A 23,523-nucleotide genomic window follows, 5' to 3' on the forward strand; every position below is an offset into this window, starting at 1 on the left:
TCATCTCATCATACATTTCATCAATCTCTTCATCACCTGCAGAGCTAGTTGGCATATAAACTTGTACTACTGTTCTAGGCGAGGGCTTCGTGTGTATCATAGCCTCAATAATGCCTTCACTATGCTGTTTGTAGTAGCTTACCCGCCCCCTATTTTTGTTATTAATTATTAAACCTACTCTTGCACTACTGCTATTTGATTCTGTATTTATAAGCCTTTAATCACCTGACCAGAAGTCTCGTTCCTCCTGCCAAATGACATACACATATCAAAAAATGTTGTGCATCACCTCAGTTTTGAGAGTTCCAGAACCTGTACAAAAACTGAAATAGAGATCAAGATAAACATCATTTCTGCCTTTTTTACTGCTCATGAAAACCACACATTGCATGTTGTACCACCAAATAGTAAGACCTTCAAAGGTGGTGGTCCAGATTGCTGTACACGCCGTTACCTCTAATACCCAGTAGCACATCCTCTTGCACTGAAGTATGCCTGTATTTCTCATGGCATACTATCCATAAGTTCATCAAGGCACTGTTGGTCCAGATTGTCCCACTCCTCAATGGCGATTAGGTGAAGATCCCTCAGACTGGTTGGTGGGTCACATTGTCCATAAATAGACCTCTGCAATCTATCCCAGGTATGTTCAAGAGGGTTCATGTCTGGAGAACATGCTGGGCACTCTAGTCAAGCAATCCCATTATCCTAAAGGACGTCATTCACAAGATGTGCATGATGGGGGCACAAATTGTGGTCCATGAAGATGAATACCTCGCCAATATGCCGCCGATATGGTTGTACTATCGGTCGCAGGTTCGCATTCATGTATCGTACAGCTGTTATGGTTGCTTCCATGACCACCAGCAGAGTACGTCGATCCTATATAATGCCACCCCAAAACAGCAGGGAACCTCCACCTTGCTGCACTTGCTGGACAGTGTGTCTAAGGTGTTCAGCCTGACCGGGTTGCCTCCAAACACATCTCCGACGATTGTCTAGTTGAAGGCATATACGACACTCATCAGTGAAGAGAACGTGATGCCAATCCTGAGCGGTCCATTCAGCATTTTGTAGTGCCCATCTGTACCGTGCTGCATGGTGTCATGGTTGCAAAGATGGACCTCGCCATGGATGTCTGAAGTGAAGTTCTGCATCACGCAGCCTATTGTCCACAGTTTGAGTCATAACACAACAACCTGTGGCTGCACAAAAAGCATTACTCAAGATGATGGTGTTATTGTCAGGGTTCCTCCAAGCCATAATCCATAGGTAGTGGTCATCCATTACAGTAGTAGCCCTTGGGCAGCCTGAGTGAGGCTTGTCATCGACAATTCCTGTCTTTCTGTATCTCCTCCATGCCCGAACAACATCACTTTGGTTCACTCCAAGACACCTGGACACTTCCCTTGTTGAGAGCCCTTCCTGGCACAAAGGAACAATGTGGACATGATCAAACCGTGGTAGTGACCATCTAGGCTCAGCTGAACTACAGACCACATGAGCCGTGTACCTCCTTTCTGGTGGAATGACTGGAACTGATCGGCTGTCATACTCTCTCCATCTAATAGGTTGTTTATATCTTTGGGCGGGTTTGGTGACATCTTTGAACAGTCAAAGGGACTGTGTCTGTGATACAATATACACAGGAATTGTCTATTTTCAGGTGTTCTGGGAACCGGGGTGATGCAAAACTTTTTTTATTTGTGTGTAAACGCAACACTGATTCTTAGGCCATGGAGCTAGTATACAGGGAAACACTGCATCTGCCAGGGGAATCCATTCATGCCAATGCCCTCCTTATTCCCATACAAGACCAGCTAGAATTCTTATGTCATCTACAGGCCCATATCACTTAGATCTGGCCTTGCAAGATTCCCATCACGGCACATCACCTTGTTACATGCATCAAGATCTACACAGCTGCTCCATTGTCATGCTCCATACTGACGGTGTGAAATGACCAGTGCAACATCCATACAGTGGCTGATGCAGTTTCAGGGGTGCACTACACACAGAAAGCAGCTACATGGGTAGCAAAGTACATGTGGCGAGCACATGGGTTTTCTTAGATTAGGTTCCTCCCCATGGGAAACAAATCGCTGGCCCAAAAAATTACCAGTTCATGACACTGATGTGGGTGTGCCAACTGTAAAAATTGTTAGTTTGCCTAAACAGGCCATTCCAAAGGATTTAAATATGCTTAAACTGATGTTAGTAAATTGTTGAAGTGCCTGTAGCAAGATCCCTGAGTTAATCTCTGAAATAAACAGTAGCAATGCCAATACTGTATTAGGTACCAAAAGCTGGTTGAAACCAGACATAAAAAGCAGTGAAATTTTGAACTCTGATTAGACAATGTTTATGAAGTATAGGACTGATGCTATAGGAGGTGGTGTGTTCATTGAAGTTATAAGCTGTTTAAATGCAGTTGGGATCGGTACTGCGTCGGACTGTGAAATAGTCTGGATAAAGCTGTCAATCACACAAGGATTGAACATTGTATTGGGACGTTTTTTATAGACCACCAGCATCTGCAACAAATGTCGCAGAACATTTCAGGGAAAGTGTTGAGTACATAGGAAGTAAACATCCATATTATCCATTAGTTATAGGTGAAGACTTTAATCTAGCATCCATTGACTGGGAAAATTACACATTTATCACAGGGGGGAGAAGCAAAGATTCATGTGAAGTCATTCCAGGAGTGCTCTCAACATACAACATTGAGCAGTTGGTTAGAAAACCAACTCGAGATGCGAACATGTTAGATATCTTGGCGACAAACAGATTTGATCTTTTTGAGGAAGTTAATCTAGAAGAAGGTATTAGTACCATAATGTCGTTGTGGCTTCTATGTCAATGGAAGTTGCAAAAAAACCAAAGAAAATATAGGGAGGGAAGGATCCACCTTGGTACAACGAACATATTAGGAAGTTGCTGAGAAAGCAGAGAATTTTGCACAGTCGTTTTAAATGTAGTCACTGCCCCGCTGACAAACAGAAATTATGCGAAATGAAAGCAGCTGTCAAAGGACAAGGAGAGACTCTTTTAATGAATTTGAAAGCAATATTTTATCTGCAGATTCTAAAAACAACCCCAAAAAATTTTGGCTGTACATAAAATCTATGAATGATACAAATAACTCAATACCTTCTCTTGCTGACAGTACGGGTAATGTAACTGATGATGATAAACAGAAGGCCGAAATACTAAACCTAGCTTTCAAAAACTCGCTTCCGATTGAGGACTGCAGCACCATTCCTCCTTTCAATTATCGAACAAAGGAAAGGATGGCTGACATAGTGTTTAGTGTATCTGGGGGTGTAAAACAGTTAAAGTCCGTAGACGCCAGAAAGGCATCTGGCCCAGGCAGTATCCCCATAAGATTTTATGTTGACTATGCTACAAATATAGCATCATTCTTATCCGTCATCTATCAGAGATCATTGGAACGGCAGAAGGCCCAGGTCATAGCAATCTATAAAAAGGGTAGAAAATCGGATGCACATAATTACTGACCAATTTCACTGACATTGATTTGTTGTAGAATCATGGAACATATTTTGTGTTCAGACATAATGACCTTTCTAGACACTGAGAAGCTCATCTGCTGGTTTCTGCACGGTTTTAGGAAACAGCGGTCATGCGAGACACAGCTGGCCCTCTTTGTGCATGATATGCAACAGGCTCTACTGGCTCCCAGGTTGATGCCATATTTCTTGACTTTCGAAAGGCATTCAACTCAGTTCTGAATTGTTGCTTGCTACAAAAAGTGCACGCTTATGGTCTATCCAGTGACATATGTGGTTGGATAGAAAGTTTTGTAACAGACAGGGAGCAGTATGTCGTTCTGAATGGGGTAACTTCAACAGAAACAAGAGTAACTTCAGGTGTGCCCCAGGGTAGCATAATAAGTCCTCTGCTTTTTATGATTTACATAAACGATCTGGTTGATGGTATTGACAGTGGCCTTGGACTGTTTGCCAATGATGCTGTACTCTACAGGAAAGTAGTAGCACAAGAAAGTTGTGAACAAATCAATGAGGATTAGCAGAAAATAAATGCGTGGTGTAATGACTGGCAGTTATCTCTCAATATTAGTAAGTGTAATCTACTGCATATATCTAGGCAAAAATCCCCATCAATGTATGAGTACAAAATAAGTGATCAGTCTTTGGAAGCGGTAACATCTGTCAAGTGGGGTGTGACTATTCGAAATGATCTAAAATGGAATGATCAGATTACACAAGTAACGGGTAAGGTGAACTCTAGATTGTGGTTTATTGGTAGAATCCTGAAGCGATGCAGTCCTTCAACCAAGGAAATAGCTTACAGTACATTAGTTCGTCCAGTCTTAGAGCATTGTTCATCTGTATGGGACCCTTACCAGTTGGGTCTGATTCAAGAGACTGAGAAGGTCCAAAGGAGAGCAGCAAGATTTGTGACTGGTACATTTAGCCATCATGAGAGCGTTACAAATCTGATAGAAAGTTTGAGGTGAGACACACTAGCAGTTAGACGATGCACTAAACAGAAGCGGCTGCTCTCTAAAATCTGAAATCCAATCTTCACCGAGGATGTAGAGCATATATTATTACCACTAACTTTCAAATCGTGTAATGATCATCATTCAAAGATAAGGGAAATAAGATCTCGTATTGAGGTGTTCAAACAGCCATTTTTCCCTCGCGTAATCTGTGAGTCGAACAGAGGGGTGGGGGGGGGGGGTGGGGGGGGGGGGGAAACATGATTTTGGCGTGAATTGTGCCCTACACCACACACCACTTAGTGGCTAGCAGAGTATATATGTAGATGTAGATATGTAGTCTGATATGAAGAGGTACAAAGATGTCAGGCATGTTGGTGAATGGCAAAATAATGACCATTTCCCTGGTAGTGTCGACCCTGCATATATATACCGAAAGACTTCACCATCCGCAACTGCACAAACACTTCGGAAACTTCCAGAACTTGAGACACAACCACAAGTACTGCAGCCACCGAAAACACTCAATGCAGAACAACCACCAATGTGGACAACCCATTCTGGACAACAAGTTCACTTCCCTACATTTTTCCTTGACACTAATGCTCCACTTCCGCCAGGGTGTGGGGGGTGGGGGGGGGGGTTGATTTAGTGTCTGACACAAACTTAGTCACTTGCTAGTGCAGATATAGCAAGCCAGTAGTGGATAAATCAACTACTTTTAAAAAGGGAACATGCCTCGGATCACGGAACGGATTTAAAGGAAACCGACCAAGCAATGGAAAAGGATTACGAGATGGTTTACGACTGGGCTTAAACGTAAGGACTCTAACTGGGAAGTTAGAAGAAATTGTAGAAATGATGGAAAGGAGGAAATTGGACATCTTGGGACTTGCTGAGACTAGGTGGAGAGGAGTTGGTGAAAAACCACTAAGTAAAGGATGTAAACTGTACTGTATAGGGAATGAGAGGGGAAGAAATGGAGTGGCAATAGTGGTCAGAGAGGGTCTGCAGGAGGAGGTGGAAGGTATCAATGATCGAATGATAAAAGCCAGAGTACGAGTGAAAGGAAAAAGCATTGAAATCATCCAAGCATGTGCCCCACAGGTGGGGTGTACAAAAAAGGAGAAGGAGGAATTTGAAGATGACATGCAAAAGCAGCTAAATGGAGGTAATCAGATTATAATAGGGGACCTCAATGCACATGTTGGCACAGACAGGAAAGGATTCAAGGAGATAATGGGACCAGAGGGCTGGGGGAACCGAAATAGAGAAGGAAAATTGTTGCTGGAATTCTGCAAGAGGAATGGGCTGGCGATCGCAAATTCCTGGTACAAGAAGAGAAGTAGCCACAAAATAACTTGGTACAGTGGAGACTGGTCCCAAACTTCAGTAGTAGACTATGTACTAGTGGATAGGCAGATGATGAGCAGCCTCATAGATGTTAAGGTCATTCCATCTGAGGCCTTAGACAGTGACCATCGGCTGTTGGTGGCCACCCTGAGAGAGAAAAAAGATAGGAGGGCAACAGATATACAGGAGAAAAGGTTGAAGACATGGATGCTGAAAGAGGATGAACGGAGGACCCAGTACCAGACACTGATCAGGAAGAAGCTGCCAAAGGAAGATCAGAGAACAGTGGAAGAAGAATGGGGAGATTTTAAGAGGGCTCTAGTTGAGGCAGCTGAGACTGTGTGCAGAAGAACTAGCACAAAGAGGAGAAGTAAGGAAACCCCATGGTGGAACAACATATGTAAAGAGGCAGTACTTCAAAAGAACAAAGCCTTCAGAGAATGGTTCCAGACCCGAACAGAGGAAGCTAGGGTAAAATATAAGGAAAGCAAGAAAGGGGCACAGGCCATAGTAAGGGCGGAGAAGAAGAAGTGGATGGAAAAATGGACAAGAATGTTAGAAGAGGACAGTGAAGGGAACAAAAAAGTACTTTACACCATGGTAAGAAATAAGAGGAATGACAGAAGCGAGTGCCTGAGGATCATGGATAATAATGGAAGAGTTGTGGAGGAAATGCATGAGCTCAAAAAGATTTGGAAGGAGTACTTTGAAGATCTGTTGAATGCCGCCAAGCGGGTAACTAACAGCGATGGAGAGCCTAAGGCAGCAGATGATTATAATAGTGGGGAAATTGATTATCTAATTTGGAATGAAGTGGAAGAAGCCATAAAGAGGATGAAAGGGGGCAAGGTATCAGGTTGGGACGAAGTAACAGTGGATATGATACGAGCAGCAGGAGAAGTAGGAACCCAGTGGCTATACAGAGTGCTGAGGGTGGTGTGGAAGGAGAACAGAATTCCTGAGGATTGGAAGAAAGGAATTATAGTCCCGATCTTCAAGAAAGGGGATAAAAGGAGATGTGAGAACTACAGAGGAATCACCCTGCTATGCCACTGTGGAAAAATCTATGAAAAGATCCTGGAGAAGAGAATAAGAAGCAGTATTGAAAGTAGACTGCAAGAGGAGCAGTATGGTTTCAGACCGGGAAGATCAACAACGGACCTCATATTTGCGGTAAGGCAACTGCAGGAAAGGCACTATGAGTACGGGAAGGACTTAATCATGGCCTTTTTAGATATTGAGAAGGCGTATGACAGTATCTGTAGGGACAAGCTCTGGGATGTGCTGAACACAAAAGGGATAGATGAAGAGATAACATGAAAAGTCAGAAAAATGTATGAGGGAAGTGAGAGTTGTGTGAAAGTGGGGAGGGAACGTACTGCATGGTTCAAGCTGGAAAATGGGCTGCGACAGGGAAGTGCACTTTTGCCTTTATTGTTTATTATTGTTATGGATGAAATCCTACAGCAAGTATCAGATGCAATTGGAGATCATAAAATGAAAGCAGTGCGTTTTGCCGATGACCTGATGTTATGGGGAAATTGCAAGAAGGAGGTGCAAGAGCAGTTAGATGTATGGGAGGCAACGGCAGCACAATATGGAATGCATTTCTCTGCAAAGAAAAGCGAAATAATTGTCACAACAAGGAAGAAGAATAGGCCAAATGTGGATATAACTTATGGAGGGGAAAAACTACAAGTGGTAGAGAACTTCAAGTACCTGGGAAGCATGATTGAAAGTAAGGGGGGAAACGCAATGGAAATAAATGAAAGGTGCAGAAAAGCAGGGCAGTTCTACAAATGCATTAGGGGGCTTATTTGGAGCAAGGAGGTGCCACAGAAATCCAAGGGAATTATACACCGAACCTACTTTGTCCCCATATTGGCATATGGAAGTGAGACATGGGTAATGCACAAAAGCAACAAAAGTAGAATACAGGCTAGTGAAATGAAGTTCCAGAGGAGCAGGTTGAGTGTAACAAGACGAGACAGATTGCGAAATGTGTATGTGAGGGAAAGACTAAAGGAGGAACCAGTACAGGACAGGATAGAAAAATCAAGACTGCAGTGGTATGGACACATGAAGGGAATGGATGAGGGAAGAATTCCAAAGAGGATGTTTGATCTGAAACTGGAGGGGAAGAGGCCCAGAGGAAGACCAAGAGATAGATGGGTGAAGGGAGTGAAGGAATGTGTGACGAGAAGAGGAGAGAACTGGACGAAGGTGGAAGAGGGGGAATGGTGGAAAGACAGAACACGATGGAGAGGCTTGTGTTCCCGACAGACCCAGCCAGTGGCAGGAAACTGTCCAAGATGATGATGATGATGCTAGTGCAGAATTAAGTGTTCACCTTGTGTTGGTGGTGCAGTGACACATGATATAGTCAAATGAACAGCAGTTGTCAAAGCAGTTCTGCACGCAGCCGCCAGGAGCACTGGGTGTTTTACGTTTTATGCTTACTCTTTGTATTTCTTTTATTCCTTGTTTTTGTGAATTTATCATGCCATGTTTGCTTCTTGCTGGTTAACTGTGTAACTACAGTTTAACTAGTTCCCTTTGAGAAGTAATTCTGTTGCCTGTGAGGGATCAGTGCATTAAAGTACGGTATGTCTCTTCCGTTGATTAGCAAGGGTATCAGTAGATGATGCAGTCATAATAAATCTCTTATAACTCCAGACAAGTGTTTGATTGCTAATTTTAGTTATGAACATGTCCAAGCAAAAGTTGGTCAGCTGAAGTTGAGCCAAAACTGACAAATTTTACTAATAACTGTTTTCTATCTGTTCTTGTCTAGCAAAGACAATAAACCACCTTGCACCCATTGTTTTTCTTAGAAAGATTTTCACCATATTCAGTGTAGAGAAATAGTGTTCAGGTTCACTTGTTTTTAAAGTAGGTCATGGTCATTTCAAAACTTTCATTATTGGTATTTAAGCAAAAATGTAAGCAAAATGGTTTTTCAAAAATACTAAAGTAAATTTACAGCTCCACTAAGCTTTCTGAATTCTTCCTTAGAGTACATTACAGAAAACCTTGCACACAATTTTCCCTTCTAGAAGATTATAAATAATTTAACACATATGTTTAAAAGTGTGGACTGTACAACAAAATAATGATATGTCATGTATCACCCTAAAACCATTGGGATTTGACTTGGTATGCAAAACATGGTAATGCTAAACGAATTAGAACCCAGTGAGACAGATGTGCTTAATTTTTACACCAGTTGGGTAAGCAACCATCTCCACTTTGTAAGTGCAGAGAACTACAGTACATCAGACACATCAAAAAAGAATGACACACAAGATCATATGATGGTAAACTGGTAGACTTCTCAATGGCAACTCCAAGGTTGTTAGATTAAAAATATGCTCTAGTCCATTTTATTTCTTTCTTCTACTGAACAAAAACTTTCATTAGTTTAGGCACATTGCTCCTGAAGATAATTCTATAAGACAATAGGAAATAAAAATGAGTAAAATAGCCAAAACTCTTGCCTGTAGCTGAACACAGTGACATAACATTCTGAAATGAACTTCCTTGATTAGTTTATCCATGTATTGACCTCATTGTAACTTATTCTACAACTGGATCACAAGGAATTTTACACAGTGTGCTTCATTCAGTGTACTATGTCTGGTGCTAGAAGGTCATTACTGCTTGTTTCAAAGTGCATAATACAACTTTTTGTAAGATTATGAATTAAAACCATTATCTGTGTAACACTTGTAGGCCTGTTCAGCTATAATCTGAGTTGTACGTGCTTGGGTTGAGGTTGAACCAGTGATCAGTATTCTTGTGTCACCAGCAAACAATGATGTTGTTGTTGTTGTTGTGGTCTTCAGTCCTGAGACTGGTTTGATGCAGCTCTCCATGCTACTCTATCCTGTGCAAGCTTTTTCATCTCCCAGTACCTATTGCAACCTACATCCTTCTGAATCTGCTTAGTGTATTCATCTCTTGGTCTCCCTCTACGATTTTTACCCTCCACGCTGCCCTCCAATACTAAATTGGTGATCCCTTGATGCCTCAGAACATGTCCTACCAACTGATCCCTTCTTCTGGTCAAGTTGTGCCACAAACTTCTCTTCTCCCCAATCCTATTCAATACTTCCTCATTAGTTATGTGATCTACCCATCTAATCTTCAGCAATGATATAGGTTTGTAATTGTAGGTGAGTGTTACAACAGCTTATTTAATCTTGCAGGAAACATGCTACAGGTCATTGATTGCGTACAAAAATAGCTTAAACAGAGTCCTTTTACATCAGGACAAGAATTTAATGTTCTGGTAGAAACAACATCATAGTCTGCAGAATTATCAGTTTTTAGCAACCAGATGAATTCTCTTTTCTTCTGGGGGGAGGGGTTGTATTTTTGAAGCTAATGTCTGTTAGATATGCATACAGTGACTGCACATGTAAATTTAATGACCTGTGTTAGGTTGGTCATAGTTGTGAATTTTCCTCAAGCAATTCTGATCACTGGCAATACAAGAGGACACCAGCTGTATCTGTCTCTCACCTGGAAGTTATTAACAGTTATTTCGAAGGAACATCCTATTGATTGTGTGCAATATGACAACAAATATAAAAGCTCTGCATTCATATATTTCACCAAGGAAGTATAAAATGACATTTAGTATCCTTTGACTTGAGAGAAGTTCACTCATAATAAACAGTAAAAAAAAATATATAATGTGAGTAAGACTTACTTACACACATTTGTGTTGTTTTAACGTGTCACTGCACTTTGTTGGTTCTGTACAAATTGTAAAGCTACAGTCTGTAGAAAAACTGCAACCAAATTCCAAATTAAGAGCCACTGTTGCTTGTCCCCATTGAGTGATGTTGGCAGCTGGAGGCAAGGGAAGAATTCTTCCATTCAGGCGAATATCATCCACACAGCCTGTAGGGAAGAAGAGAAGAAGGAAGTACGAGAAACAAAAGTGATGGCCTTTTTGTGATTATTTTAACTTGTGAATCTGTGCTACTAGTTACTGTTAGTTTTAATCATTGTTGTTATTGTTGTGTTCTTCACTCTAGAAACTAATTTGATGCAGCTCTCCATGGTACTCTATCCTGTGCTAGCTTCTTCATCTCCAAGTAGTTACTGCAACCTACATCCTTCTGAATCTGCTTAGTGTATTCATCTCTTGGTCTCCACCTATGATTTTTACCCTCGATGCTGCCCACCAATACTAAATTGGTGATCCCTTGATGCCTCAGAACATGTCTTACCAACTGATCCCTTCTTCTAGTCAAGTTGTGCCACAAATTCCTCTTCTCCCCAATTTTAATCAGTACCTCCTCATTAGTTATGTGCAAGCTTCTTCATCTCCAAGTAGCTACTGTGACATACATCCCTTTGAATCTGCTTATTGTGTTCATCTCTTGGTCTCCCTCTACTATTTTTACCCTTGACTCTGCCCTTCAATACTAATCAGTACCTGCTCATTAGTTATGTGATCTACCCATTTAGTCTTCAACATTCTTCTGTAGCACCACATTTCAAAAGCTTCTATTCGATTCTTGTCTAAACTATTTATCCTCCATGATTCACTTCCATACATGGCTACACTGCATACATATACTTTCAGAAAAGGCCTCCTGACACTTAAATCTATACTCGATGTTAACAAATTTCCCTTCTTCAGAAACACTTTTCTTTCCATTGCCAGTCTACATTTTATATCCTCTCTACTTCAACCATGATCAGTTATTTTGCTCCCCAAATAGCAAAACTCATTTACTACTTTAAGTCATTCCATTATCCTCATTTTATTTTTGTTGATGTTCATCTTATATCCTCCTTTCAAGACGATGTCCATTCTGCTCAATTGCTCTTCCAGGTCCTTTGCTGTCTCTGATAGAATTACAATGTCATTGGAAAACCTCAAAGTTTTTATTTCTTCTCCATGGATTTTAATTCCTGCTCCAAGTTTTTCTTTTGTTTCCTTTACTGATTGCTCAATATATAGATTGAATAACATTGGGGATAGTCTACAACCATGTCTCACTCCCTTCCCAACCACTGATTCTCTTTCCTGCCACTTGACTCTTATAACTATGATCTGGTTTATGTACAAATTATAAATAACCATTTGCTCCCTGAATTTGACCTCTGCCACTTGAAGAATCTGAAAGAGAGTATTCCAGTGAAAAGCTTTCTCTAAGTCTACAAATACTAGAAATGTAGGTTTGCCTTTTCTTAATCTATCTTCTAAGATAAGTCATATGGTCAGTATTGGCTTATGTGTTCCAACATTTCTATGGAATGGAATCCAAACTGATCTTCCCCGAGGTCAGCTTCTACCAATTTTCCCATTCATTATTAAGAACTCGTGTTAGTATTTTGCAGTTGTGGCTTATTAAACTGATAGTTCAGTAATTTTCACACCTGTCAGCACCTGCTTTCTTTCGGTTTGGAATTATTATATTCTTCTTGAATTCTGAGGATATTTTGCCTGTCTCACACGTCTTGCTCACCAGATACAGTTTTGTTATGGTTGGCTCCCCGAAGGCTATCAGTAGTTCTGATGGAATGTTGTCTACTGCAGGGGCTTTGTTTACACTTAGGTCTTTCAGTGCTCTGTCAGATTCTTCATGCAGTATCGTATCTCCTATCTCATCTTCCTCTACGTCCTCTCTTTCATTTCCATAATATTGCTCTCAAGTACATCGCCTTTGTGTAGACCCTCTATATACTCTTCCACCTTTCTGGCTTCCCTTCATTGCTTGGAACTGGTTTTGTATCTGAGTTCCTGATATTCAAACAAGTGGTTCCCTTTTCTCCAAAGGTCTCTTTAATTTTCCTGTAAGTAGTATATACCTTACCGCTAGTGGTAAATGCCTATACATTCTTACATTTGTCCTCTAGCAATCCATGCTTAGCCATTTTGCACTTCCTGTCGATCTCATTTGTAATTAACTGTAGCAAATTGTATGTTTTTGATGCTGAAATGACAAGAGATATGAAAGTACCTTGTTGAGAGGAATTAGAAAAAATGATGACCCATAAAAATCAGGACCGAAGGGCAAAAAGAAGGATAAGAAATGTCTTAAACATCAGGAAAACATGAAACTATCTTTCTAGCACAATTAACATTTTTGCTACATCCTCTTCCAGTTTCTGATTCTAATTTGAGTTTCCTACACAGGTTCATGCCTGGGTCTAGTCTAACTAATAATCTAAATTTAGCAGTCATTTCTGTGTACATTTTAGTATAAGAGATTATTATATGGTGTTATACATGCAACAAAATGTGAAGAATTACCATTTCTGTAGTCAGAGTAAACTTCTATTGTATTTATGCCTGTATTCTCTGCCCTCCCACCAGCATGAGCACCTTCTTGTTTATCAATGATGAGCCACTGATGCCCCTCAAAAAATGAGGTCTGATTGCGCCTTAAGAATTCGCCATCATCCAGCTGCAATATTGACAATGAACCATATCGTGAAACCTGAAAATTGAAAATTTGGTTCATCTGTGGTAAATGTTATTAAAAGAGAAGCTCTTTTACTTATTATTTGCAATTACGCCTGTTTCAAAGTGAGTAATATTAAACCAAACTTACCTTTGCCATGTGCCAGTATCCATCATCAACAGAAATATAACATAAACAGATACTTTTTTCTTCAATACGTTTACTATTCAAGTTATAACGAAAATATAAATATCCATGTTGTATCTAGGAGGGAAGAGAAAAGTGTTTTGTTACTTTGAAAATAATGAAAATATATATCGGTATAATAGAATCGTACAACAATTGCAACTTAAACATGGTAATGTCACAATATACACCATTATTATGAAAATTATCTAGTGAATTTCTTCAACTGTTCATGAGTACATAAAAAACTAGATTGATGGAAGGACCAATAACATGGAAACCTACCTATTGTAGTGCATGGTATTTTGAAAAAGTGAAAAGTATTGGTGAACAAACTGACAGGTATAGAAACCTTTAAGCAAATTACCTGTTTACAACTAAGGAAAGTGCAAAATTCCCAACTGCACACCACTGAACAAGCAATGCATTGCTGTATACAAACCTCAAGTATATTACATTTTAAGGACAAATATAACAGTTCTGTTTGTGCTACACCAGACTAACTGAAACTCACTCAAAATACACATTTTAATATTATTATGTGTTAACATTTTCACAAATTTATATAACTGCCAGTGTGATAACTTAATAAACATTAAGTTTATTCCCTTTTAATAAATATTCGAAAAAAGAAATTATGTATCTCCTTGATTCAGTCCACACTTCACTACCCTGTTTTGTACCTCAATTTTGATTCTGTAGAGGAGGCATCTCAGAAATTTATGGTAACTTCATTCCAGTTAAACTATACACAATTAATTGAAAGAACACTTAAATATTAATACAGTTTTTACTGTATGTAAATAGCTATTTCTACACAATAAATTTGTGATCAACTACATCCCCCTAAACTCTTAAGTCTTTCTTTATCAAGTCTTCCACAGTGCTGTAACACCTCTGCAGTGATGTACCATTAATAAGTTTCGTTTCAGTTGACATAACATTTTGTTTTGAATGGCCTTGTCTTGTAGGCTTGTAAATTGTATTCTGGTACACTGAAGAGTCTGCGCACATAATTTATTTAGTGGAATATGAATCATAATTTTTTCCGCATTTTTCTATTCATGTCCTCAGTGATTGTTCCACTAATCTGTGCTTTGGCAACCTTTATCTTAAGAAGGGCCAGCAGATTGGTTTCATTTTTATCTGACTCCATTTGTGTTGACGGTTCTCCAATCCTGTTATCATTGGAGGAGACTTTAAAGATCCAATAATAAACTGAGAAAACTGGTTTTGAAAGAGGTGGATGTGACAAGACATTCAGATGCTTTGGCAGTTGTCATGCAGGTAATGTAAAACATTCTGATACAGTTCGAATGTAACCAAATAAAAGATATCACGTAAGTCACACTCACATGTGAATATCCATTACCTTTAGTGATTCCAAATTCCTGCATTTGTTTACTTGACAGTACCCTCCACTGAAGGTTTGTCTTTTTACTCAAAAAGTGACATCATTTGTATTTTTAATTCAGGGATTGTAATACTATGTAAATGACAAACCTCAAGGATGGCATACTCCAGAGACTGTTGATCAGACAGACCAAATAATTCACCATCCTTTTCCTCTGTCCTGAATCTGAGCTGGATAAAAGTTGTGAAGTGCCCAATTTCAAATGAGAGTGCAAACTTGACGTAACTGTGAGGTAGAAATGTGACAGGTTGTGTTGGTGAAGAGCAACTTGGACCCCTCCACCCAGCATCACACCAACACCATGGTTCTCTGGCTGTAAGGTCTGCTTGGCAGGTCCCATGTCCAGAGCAGTCCAGATTGCTGCATGCAGGCTTTGTATGAGAACAACCAGTTACTGTGCCCAATGACAGCAGTACATCAGACAAGTCCAAAATCTGTGGGTAACAGTGAGAGTCAGGAGCATTTGTTCACACAATTTGAATATTTAATATCACACACATATTTAAAATTGTTATAATAATTAAGTTATGTTGCAGTTGAACGCCATTACACTGTATACTGAGCAAATACACACTATAGCAAAATCAAAAGCGAGAGGGAACTGTCTTATAACATCAAATTGTATTCTTAACATATGCCTGAGTGCAAAAGGCATTTCCTTTGAATTTTATTTCATTAGTTGTGAACATACACTGATCAGCCAGGGCATTATGACCACTGACTTAACAGCCAGTATGTCCAGCTTTGGCATGAATAACAGTGGCAGCGCATCATGGCATGGAAGCAATGAGGCCTTGGTAGGTCATTGGAGGGAGTTGACATCACACCAGCACATACAAGTTACCTAAATCCCATAAACTCCAGAGGGGGGGGGGGGGGGGGGGTGACAACCTCTAATGCCATGTTCAATCATATCCCAGATATATTTGATCAGCTTCAAATCTGGTGAGTTGGGAGGGCCAGCACATCAATTGGAACTCCTCACAGTGTTCCTTGAACCACCCACCACACTTCTGGTCTTGTGAAACAGCACATCATATTGCTGAAAAATGCTGCTGTCATCAGGAAACATGATGGTCATGATGGGGTGCACGTGGTCAGCAACCAGTGTACAATGCTCCTTGGCCATTGTGGTCCCTTGCACAAGCTCCACTGGACCCATGGATACCCAAGCGAATATTCCCCAGAGCATAAGGGAGCTGCCGCCTGCTTATCTGCGTCATGCAGTACAGGTGTCAAGGAGTTGTTCCCCTGGAAGATGACGGATTTGTGTCCTCCCATCAGCATGATGAAGACAGTATCAGGATTCATCAGACCACGCAATGTTCTGCCATTGTGCCAATGTCCAGTGCCAAAGGTCATGGGCCCATTTCAGTCACTGTTGCTGATGTCATGATGTAGGAAGTAGGTTACAGTACGCTTGTTCGCCCACTGCTTGAATACTGCTAAGCAGCGTGGGATCCGTACCAGGTAGGGTTGATAGAAGAGATAGAGAAGATCCAACAGAGAGCAGCACGCTTCGTTACAGGATCATTTAGTAATCGCTAAAGCGTTATGGAGATGATAGATAAACTCCAGTGGAAGACTCTGCCGGAGAGACGCTCAGTAGCTCGGTACGGGCTTTTGTTAAAGTTTCGAGAACATACCTTCACTGAAGAGTCAAGCAGTATATTGCTCCCTCCTACGTATATCTCGCGAAGAGACCATGAGGATAAAATCAGAGAGATTAGAGCCCACACAGAAGCATACCGACAATCCTTCTTTCCACGAACAATACAAGACTGGAATAGAAGGGAGAACCGATAGAGGTACTCAGGGTACCCTCCAACACACACCATTAGGTGTCTTGCGGAGTATGGTTGTAGATGTAGATGTTAACATTGGCACATGCATGGGTTATTGGCTTCGGAGGTCCATCCTGAGGAGTGTTCGGTGCACTGTGTGTTCGGTGCACTGTGTGTTCAGACACACTTGTACTCTGCCCACTATTAAAGTCTGATGTTAATTCCATGACAATTTGCCAACTGTCCTGTTTTCCCAGTCTGATCAGCCTACAACATCCAACAACTGTAATGAGGGGTGGCTGCCCAACCCCAAGATGTCTGGACATGGTTTCATCTTGGTTTTGCCACCTGTTGAAGACACCACAGCACTCCTCCAACATCTAACAAGTCACGTAGTTTCTGTTAGCTGACTCTGGGCAATTGCAATCTGGCCTCAGTGAAACTCAGGAAGATTGTGCACCTTTCCCATTCAACACACTGACAGCATGCTGACTGTTACTACATACATGGTGTGTGTGTCTGACTAGCAGTCATTCCTCACCAGATGATGCTGCTATTGCCTGGGTGGGGTTATATCAATAGTAGGTGAATGGTCATAATATTCTGGCTCACCAGTGTAATATCGTGGTACAGATGGACAAAGAAGTATTATTCCTCAGTGTTCATCGAATCTGTATATCTCTTCTTTAAAGAGGTGGTTAAGTACATGATTTATGCATGAAATAACAAGGACTGTTGAGGGAGAAGGGCAGTAAATGATTGAATGGAAAATTTGCTACAGAAAATAAATAACAGTGTTACATTAGACTGTTAGCTGACTGATTGGTTCATTCCTTATTTGAACCATATACCTGTTAAGTATGTAATTGTGCAGGTGGCATGAGACAATTCAATTGGATTACAACAAAATAAATTGCTATTTACAGAATAAACAAACATTACATATTCACTTCTCTTAGGTGGAATCCAGTCACATAAAACTTTTTAAATGACATTATAACCACCTTTGATGTAAAACTGTATATTTATAAAATCCACTATTGCAATTTCAGCTATTCAGCCATGCAGCCATTATCAATTTAGCACATGTCAAAACCTGAAAAAATATTTGACTTTTAAATATGCTGTTTTCATGTCCATATGTTGGTATTTAATGTCACTGCTGTAACTACTCCCCCCACCCCTCCAAACCTAGTTTTCAGGCTCTTAGTCCTCCATCCCACTGGTTGCACATCACCCATTAACTAGAGTAACTAAACCACCAGGACTGCAATTACCCATAAGTGAAGAACATCCAATTCACAGTCCTTCCCACCTCTCACAAAAGGGGTATTATGCTGCCCTTGAAATCTCCAAAATATTATGGTTCAGCCTTATGCTACATCCTCACTCAAACACTTGACACACAGATTATAGCCCTGTGGAAGATACTTAGGCAAAACTTGTCTTATGTACCCACCCTGTACTACATCTCATTCCAACTCTAACACAGTCCTACCCACAGCTCTATCAGTGTCAGGACCACCAACTCTGCTATACCTTCTGTAGAGTCTTTTATTGTGGGCATGACCACTGACTAGCTGTCCACCCGAATGATTAGCCGCCATGATATTGTGACCAAGAACAGAGTTGAGTGCCCAGTGGAAGTACACTATGCAGCATGTAGCACGCTCTACTTCAACGGCTGCTTCACAACTGTACCATATGGATCCTACAGCTTCTCTGAACCTTGCAGATGGAAACTGTCCATACAACACTTGTTCATTGCCACAATCCGCCTGACCTCAATCTTCATTAGTCCGTGTCCCACAACCAGTTCAACCTCTATCCCCACTACCCTTACTTCACCCATACTACATACACAACATTCTCTCCTTTATTCTTCCTCTTCCTCTGTTCTATCTGCTGCTTCCCAGTTCAGTCCTCCACATCACAGTGTGCAACATGTACATCCCCTTTACCTGTGCTGGAGTGAGCACACCAAAGCTATAAGCCTATGTCATCTTTTCTTTTTCCATTATATACATTATATTCCATCCAGGACATTCAGTTATCATATTAATTTTATCAAATCCTTGAGATTGCCCAGTTTTTAGTGACTTAATTACATTCACAGTCCCTTTAACAGAGCATGGAGTAGTTATAATTTGGTTGTTTGTATGTGGCATAGACATTTCTTACCTCATGTACTCTACTGCTTCATACCTTGAACTGTCCATGACAATTTTTCAAGTTTTGCTGCTAACGAAAAATAATGTCAAAATGTACTTCTTAGGAGTATAATACAGAAATAATTGATAAAATGAATAGAAAACAAGTTAAAACTGTATAATGTTTTTTTAAAGCTGTTAAAATATTAGTACATATAAAAGAAGAGTGGTCAAATTTGAAGAGAGCTGATAATATAGTGTCAAACGTGCTCCTATTAGAGTTTTCTTACCTGCTGAACATATCCTAAGGTTCCTTCCTACACATGTTGTAAAGTTAAATTGCTTTGTTAGTTAGTTACTTGTTCCATGGATCATTTTGCGTGGTACATCATAATTATGTTGAATGAATAATTTTATATTCACAGTGAAAATTAATTTATATGTATGGTTACATTCAGAACACCACTTCCAAGTTTTTTTTCCATAAAAAGGAAAAAGCTATACAGATGTGAGTTAGCTATTCCTACTCCACACCTTTTACACATTACAATAATGGAAATTCTTCTATGGAATAGAAGAAGTTCTCAAGGAGAAAATTTCTCAGTTTGTTATCAAATTTTACTCTGTTGTCTATCAGACATTTTACATTGCTGAGTAAGCAATAAAAAAATTATTGTTGTAGCATTGTACATCTCTTTTTGTGCTAAAGACAACCACAATGTGGGGTAATGAATGTAATTTTTCATTTTGTATTGTAATTATGTGCCTAATTGTTCCTTTTGAACAGCAATCAATTATTTACAACAAACTTCATGAGGAAATAAATATACTGTGAGGCAGTAATCAGATTGCCCAACTCCTTAACCAGACATCTACAAGATGATCATAGGGCATCACCACATATTATTCTTACAGAACATTTTTGTACAAAGAAGACTTTTTTCTTAAAGATGAAACTATGGAAACTCAAGGATGGACTAACAATATTGTGAAAAGGATAGTTGCTACTCACAATACAGTGGAGATGCTGAGTCAACATATCCACCACAGGGTGAGTAGCAACTATCCTTTTCTTAATATTGTTTCTTAAAGATGAGTTACCTCAAGACATTATTCCATATGACATTACTAAATGAAAATATGCAAAATATGTCAACTTATTGATTTGTCTCTCCCCACAATTTACAATGATTCTAAGTGCAAATAAGGCTGAAATAAGTTGTTTTAGGAGGTCAAAAAAAGTGTTTTTCCAGTTTAAATTCTCATCAAACTGGACTAATCCTAAGAATATTCAAGTTTCCAACCTATTTATTATTTCCTCTTCACATGTTACACTTATCATTGGTGTAGTACCTCTCAATGTGAAGAACTGAATATATCGTGCCTTTTTAAAACTGAGGGTCAGACCATTCACAGAAAACCTGTCAATTGTACTTTTATAAACCTTGTTTACCATTTCTTCTATTTCTGACCATATGCTTGGACAGATTACAATACTAATGTCATCTGCTAAAAGAACTAATTTTGCTTGTTGTATACAAAATGGAAGATCTTTTACATACACTCCTGGAAATTGAAATAAGAACACCGTGAATTCATTGTCCCAGGAAGGGGAAACTTTATTGACACATTGCTGGGGTCAGATACATCACATGATCACACTGACAGAACCACAGGCACATAGACACAGGCAACAGAGCATGCACAATGTCGGCACTAGTACAGTGTATGTCCACCTTTCGCAGCAATGCAGGCTGCTATTCTCCCATGGAGACGATCGTAGAGATGCTGGATGTAGTCCTGTGGAACGGCTTGCCATGCCATTTCCACCTGGCGCCTCAGTTGGACCAGCGTTCGTGCTGGACGTGCAGACCGCGTGAGACGACGCTTCATCCAGTCCCAAACATGCTCAATGGGGGACAGATCCGGAGATCTTGCTGGCCAGGGTAGTTGACGTACACCTTCTAGAGCACGTTGGGTGGCACGGGACACATGCGGACGTGCATTGTCCTGTTGGAACAGCAAGTTCCCTTGCCGGTCTAGGAATGGTAGAACGATGGGTTTGATGACGGTTTGGATGTACCGTGCACTATTCAGTGTCCCCTCAACGATCACCAGTGGTGTACGGCCAGTGTAGGAGATCGCTCCCCACACCATGATGCCGGGTGTTGGCCCTGTGTGCCTCGGTCGTATGCAGTCCTGATTGTGGCGCTCACCTGCACGGCGCCAAACATGCATACGACCATCATTGGCACCAAGGCAGAAGTGACTCTCATCACTGAAGACGACACATCTCCATTCGTCCCTCCATTCACGCCTGTCGCGACACCACTGGAGGCGGGCTGCACGATGTTGGGGTGTGAGCGGAAGACGGCCTAACGGTGTGCGGGACCGTAGCCCAGCTTCATGGAGACGGTTGCGAATGGTCCTCGCCGATACCCCAGGAGCAACAGTGTCCCTAATTTGCTGGGAAGTGGCAGTGCGGTCCCCTACGGCACTGCGTTGGATCCTACGGTCTTGGCGTGCATCCGTGCGTTGCTGCGGTCCGGTCCCAGGTCGACGGGTATGTGCACCTTCCGCCGACCACTGGCGACAACATCGATGTACTGTGGAGACCTCACGCCCCACGTGTTGAGCAATTCGGCGGTACGTCCACCCGGCCTCCTGCATGCCCACTATACGCCCTCGCTCAAAGTCCATCAACTGCACATACGGTTCACGTCCACGCTGTCGCGGCATGCTACCAGTGTTAAAGACTGCGATGGAGCTCCGTATGCTACAGCAAACTGGCTGACACTGACGGCGGCGGTGCACAAATGCTGCGCAGCTAGCACCATTCGACGGCCAACACCGCGGTTCCTGGTGTGTCCGCTGTGCCGTGCGTGTGATCATTGCTTGTACAGCCCTCTCGCAGTGTCCAGAGCAAGTATGGTGGGTCTGACACACCGGTGTCAATGTGTTCTTTTTTCCATTTCCAGGAGTATATGTGAGGAACAATAGTGGACCTAAGATTGATTTCTTCCCAGGCAGAATTATGTCCTGTGACTATCCTGCTCGAATTACAAATTTTTGCATTCTTTTGGTTAGATGTGACGTTATCCACAGGTTGGCTGTACCATCAGTTTCATAAAACATCAGTCTATCCAGAAGAATACTATGATTCACACAATCAAATGTCTCAGAGAGTTTGCAGAACATACTAACTGGAGCTATTTTATTATTGAATGCTTGTAAAATCTGGTGAGTACATATGTAAATGGCATTCTCAGTAGAGCAACCCTTCTGAAACCCAAAACTATGATTTGCTATGGATATGGCTGTTACTACAGTGAGATACTATCCTAAAATACATCATCTTTTCAAAAATTTTGGAGAATGATGTAATCGGTGAAACAGATTGGTAGTTATTGACATCTCTCTAATCACATTTTTAAAGAGGGCACATTTCAGTCTCTCTGGAAAAATGCATTGAGTTAGTGATGCATTATATATTTCAGATAAGACTGGGCTTATTACATGGGAACAAAATTGTAGTACTGTTTTGGAAACACCATCAAGAGCAGATAAGCTTTTATTTTTGAGAGAATGTATAAGCTTCTTAATTCCAGAAGGAGAAGATGGTGTACATTCATATGATTTAATTTTATGGAAGTTACATTTTCAGCGTACTGCTGTGACTTTGCTCCTGAACTGCAACTGTGTAGGCTGCAGATCCCTTGATTTGCACCACAGGGTGGCTGGGTTTCAGGTTCCATTGAATAGGTCAGGAGTCCACTACATGCAGGAAGCAGCTGCACAGGTAGCATGGGTTGTGTGGTGAGGACTGAGTGGTTTTTTAGGTTAGAGGGTCTTGGGGAAACACAAAAAGGGCTTCAGTCTCAAAGGGTGCAGGACGAACGTAGGTCCAGGAACCATTGGTATAACAGTTGTAAATTAGCATAGCTGTGTTGGGAAACTACCGGAGCTCCAAGTGCTAATAGAAAGCACCTGATGCTCAAATTGTTATATGCAGTGAAAGCTGTCTAAAGCCAGAAATAAGTTTAGCCGAAATTTTTTTTAGGATCTGATGGCATTCAGAAAAAATGGGCTACACACAGTTGGCAGTTATGTGTTTACTGTTCTTATAAAAAGTTTATCTTGTAGTGGTATTAAAGTAGGCAGTCCCTCTGAGTCAGTGGTGGCACTAGGCAAAAACTGAATTTCAGCAATGAATCAACTTTACGAGGCCTCTTTAACTTTTGAGCCAGAAAGAAAATTAAATTAAATGAGCTGAATTATATGCTAACAATAATTACATACAAATTTTATTATTATAAAATACTAGGATTATTGCAATGACAAAAATTACATTAAACAACCACACATTAAAATAAACAAAACTTCTGGCTTTTCCCCTCATTGAATTTTTTTTAAGATTATGTCGTAGTTAATACCAACTGTTATTTCTGCTTCACTTGATAGTACTGAACACAGATAGTATTTCTTGGCACATTCTGCTTGTTAAGTATGTCTTAATCAATTTTAACTTTGAGGAACTTCTCTCAGCAGAAACTGTATTGAGCACAAATGTGAGCACTATTCTGATTGTTACGTAAAGATTTGGATATACTTCTCCTAAATTATTTTCTAATATGTACTGAATAAGTTGTTTTGCATCTTTGATTGAGTCCTGTAGGTTGGATTTTAAAAGTTGGAGTTCCTCATAAAGTTTGAAAGGCTG

General features: G+C 40.6%; 1 pseudogene; it reads right to left on the reverse strand.

Annotated features, from left to right (window-relative positions):
* LOC126416929 (neural-cadherin-like) overlaps positions 1 to 23,523 on the reverse strand; it is a 183,179-nt pseudogene that overhangs the window by 16,455 nt on the left and 143,201 nt on the right.

The sequence above is a fragment of the Schistocerca serialis genome, chromosome 8, assembly GCF_023864345.2.
Source record: "Schistocerca serialis cubense isolate TAMUIC-IGC-003099 chromosome 8, iqSchSeri2.2, whole genome shotgun sequence".
In the NCBI taxonomy this organism is placed as follows: domain Eukaryota; kingdom Metazoa; phylum Arthropoda; class Insecta; order Orthoptera; family Acrididae; genus Schistocerca; species Schistocerca serialis.